The following is a 4,139-nucleotide window of genomic DNA, read 5'->3' as shown; positions in this document are numbered from 1 at the left end:
TGCAGCAAGGAGCGGGGAGAGCAGTGGTACTGCATAGCATTCCTGGGGTTGCTGAAGACCCAGGGGACACCTGCTGCTTCTGGTGCTCCCGAGAGGATGATGCTCTCCAGCTCCATGCTGTGCTGCTTAGCCCATGGCCCTTCCCTTGTCTGCTCTCAAAACACTTCTAAAAACACTAACAAAGACATCTTGCCCCTGTAGAAACTGCCCAAATGGAAGACAAATCCCAGCTGCAGGCATAGGATTCTCAGAACCAGTTCTGTATTTCTCCATAACAGGGGGTGGGACAGTATCTGGAAAGATACCTGTGTTCTGACATGGAAAAGACAATGGAAGTTTTCACTGTGGGTGACTTTGACAGGATGGGACCCTTAGGCAGGACCTGTCCCTCCTCCTGCTCTCTTCTGCAGTGCAACCCCATCCCCACTGCTGTAGAAAAGCAGGCACAGCCAGCACCAGTGGAGAGGAACAGGCTCCCTCACTTACACCATACTATGTGCAGTACGGTTTGGGTGTCAGGAGCAGGCACACAGAGGCAAACTTCATCGAGGATGTAATTCATCGAGGACGTAACTGATTGTATTTGTAGTAATACATCTGTGACCAACTTGGACCTACAGTGTGACCTGCCTTCCGCGCTGAGTTCCACACTGCCGCATGTCAGATGCAGTTAAGTAAAGGAAACTGCCAAGATTCAGGAAAAAACAGTGCAGGAAACGTAAAAAATGCTGGGGCAGGGACACAGGAGCACAGCTGTGTGCTGGCAGCACCCAGATTCAGTGATGTGGCTCCCAGCAACAGGCACCAGGCAGAAAATCCACCAATGATGTACTCAGAGCTGTAGCCCTACAGGCAGGGGGGTTTGGGGGAGCTGAGAATGACCCAGGGTACCAGCCCCAACTCATCCCAGCCCTGACAGCACCAAACACAGAGGTGTGGGAATGTGTGCAGAGAGGTGCTCCTCACCTTCAGGGGAGAGACGATTCCCTCTAGTGGCAGCGCAAGCAGTAAAGGTGTTGTCTGGAATAAACTGTTCCTCCATTAGGAAGGGCCAGCCTGCTGTTAGCCTGTTAAATTAATCCACACAACTTGTGTCCGTGGGCTTACCCCCATGGCTTTGAAGGTTTGCTCGCAGGCACACTGCTCCCAATGATGCAGGCGCATCTCCAAAGCTCCTACACAGGGGGATGCTCTGCTCTCCTTCTTGTCTCCTTTTCCTTCTTTTCAACGAAACACCTCTCCTTCCAGGGAGAGAGTTTATTACTCAGAGACTAATGCTAAAAATACATTGCAAAGGGCCTTATTTAAAAACAAGGAGCCAATGTAAACCCAGTGACAGAGAAATGCAAAGCTGAACACAAGCACCTCTGCCACCCAGGCTGGAGTTAAGCTGCAAACAGACAGGCACTAACTTAATTTGAAAGGCAATGACATAATTTCGAATTAGCTTAATAGGACCTGCAATTCATACAGAAAAGCCTGCGTTTATGTAGTAATTAGCCAGAGCTTTTAGAGTGCTAGATGTCTCCGTGGCAAGAAGATAATTACATAGCTTACCGAAGTGAGGTAAAAATGGACTTGCTGATGGGCTTGGGTTTTTTTTGTGCAAAATTCCACTTTTGCTAGACTCCGTTTTTGATTAAGCACACAATTGACCAAAACACCAAAGTCACTTAAGAAGCTGAAGTTTCCTATTAATCACTTGACATCATTTTGCAAGTTATTAACCCCTCTATGCATCAGTCCCTCCCCAAAAGACACCCGTGGAGCCTGATGAGCAGTAAAGCTCTGCAAGCTTGTCACTGATTTCTCCGTCGGTTTTGAACTCCGCCTGGATCAACTCTCAAACAACACACCCTGGAGGATGAGCCTGAAAATTGCTCTCCCTCCTAATCCTCATTACCAGACAGGGAAGCAGATGTGTCTCAGAGGAGCTCTTCAAAGCACAGCCAAGATGTTCAAAGTTACCCAGTGACTGTAGATGCACAACTTCAGCCTCTGAAGCAGGTCTGATTTTCTCAGGAGAGCTGCTTGGCAGCAGCAGATAAAGCCCTTTCTAGTACTTAGCTGGCCTGTAATCAAAAGGTTCCCTGTATCAGAGGCCACCTTTGACAAGCTCAGCATGGTTGGGCTTCAGAGCATCTCCCCTGTCTCCCCAGGATGCCATGCATGATGACTGACTAGGAATCTTTCTTGCTTGCTTTCCAAAAGGCAAGATGGGAGTGCCTTGCTCACATATCCTGTGCCAGCCCCTCTCTGAAATGGAGCCGATCCACCCTGCTCTGAAAAGAAGAAACTCCTTAAAAGCTGGGAAAGCAGTGGGGGGCAACCTTTCCCCCCCCCCCCCCCCCAATAAAACCTGTGACTGGAAAATTTAAAGTGGCAAAGAGAAAGGTAGAAGAAATCAGGACATATGAAGCATGATGTAATCCCAGTGTCTCCACCATGGAAACCTCGGCATGTTTCAGAGCAAAAATTACAATGTCAAAGAAAAGGGAATGGTTTTGACCACTGAAATTCAGTTTCTTTCATTTTGTTTCTGCAAAAACAAGGTCAAAATGAGCTTTCGTAAGGAGGTATTTTTTTTCTTTTCAAATAAGAGAAGTTTAGGCTTTGTTAAACAGCTACTTAAAACTTGCCACTTCATGCAGACAGAAGTGGAAATCAGAAGAGATGTCAGGAAAAGGTGGAAAAGGTAAAAAAACCCGTCCCACCTGCGAGAGCAGATGAACAACGACAGAAGTGCCGCATTTATGAATGCTACAGCAAAACAGTGTTCACATCCTTGGTACCTAAGAAAAAGACCTTGTGCACTCCTTGACTAAAAATATGCCTGCCTCACTGCAAGATCACACAAACAAGATTCAAAAGCTGTGGTCCCTCTCAAAGGCACCATCCCACAACAAGATTATAGACCTTCTTTCACGTTCTCCCAAGTGCAGAGAGATGATAAAGCCCATGGTGGCTGATTCACATCTAAACAACTGCTATCCAGCCTGTGCAAGAAGAGCAATTAGAGTAAGAACATCTGCAGCATCTTGAACACCACAGCATCTTCTGGCAGACAGTCAGTGGGTGTGAGCACAAATAAGCTGGAGACAGACTATAAGCAACCACGGAATTTTCATATCTTTTTTCCAACAGTTTGCTTTTAAGCTGGGCTCAGCCAGGGAAAGCAGGCAGGCTCCCGATCAACCTCCCTTTCAGGGCTGCACTCATCAGCAGGGTGTCGCGGTTGAAAGGACTGTTGGTTTAATAGCTCACATTTGAATTTCTAGGAGATAAAGGTGAACATGCTTTTCTGCTTGGCAGCACTGACATGAGCCTGTATTGTAGACTAAGTCTTAACAACACACTTCCATTTGGATATTGCAACCAACTTTTTTTAAAGTTTTAACACCCAACCAGTATTAGGTCATTGTATACAGCAAAAATACCTCAATTTTTTAATATCAAAGAAGTTTTAACACCTAACCACTAACTAGGAAATCTTGCACAGCAAAAATCCCTTAATTACATCCTTAATATTAACCTCAGGCCAAATCATTTGTTGATACTTTAGTTTGCAGAGAGGACAGGCTTAAAGCAGCTACCTGCCAACCTGATGAATGTGGGGAGAACTGCTTTTCATGCTACTAATGTCAAATGTTATTCCAACAGGACAAACCCAGTACCTGACAGGATCGAGATACTTTTAGTTTGTAAATTCATGATCACAAGAGCCTGGCTAATGGAGCTGGCAGCCTTCCCTTCATCGCCTTTAGCTGCTCCACATCCAGCAGAAACTGAGCTGTCACCTTCCTGCAGTCTTCACTGAGGAGCTGCCTTCACCCAGGACCCAGCTGGGATGGAGCAGGGTCCCACAGGCACTAACACCACTGCAACAGTGGGCTCCCCAAAAATCCTACGTACTTACAAGGTGATGTGTCTCAGACAAAACAGGGACATGCTGGGCAAGGAGCTGGCCTCGTCCTTCCCCTAAACATGTGATGCTAGGAACTTACTGCATGGGTTAGACCAAGACAGGGAGTGACAAGAAAAGTAGTCTTTTATTTCAATTAATATTTCTTGGCATTAGGCAGATATTAAATAACACTGGAATGCACAAGACTATTAACATATTGACAGCAAAAGGGAGG

The sequence above is a fragment of the Psittacula echo genome, assembly GCF_963264785.1.
Source record: "Psittacula echo genome assembly, chromosome: 4".
Lineage (NCBI taxonomy): Eukaryota > Metazoa > Chordata > Aves > Psittaciformes > Psittacidae > Psittacula > Psittacula echo.
Note: the sequence above shows the minus strand (reverse complement) of the source record.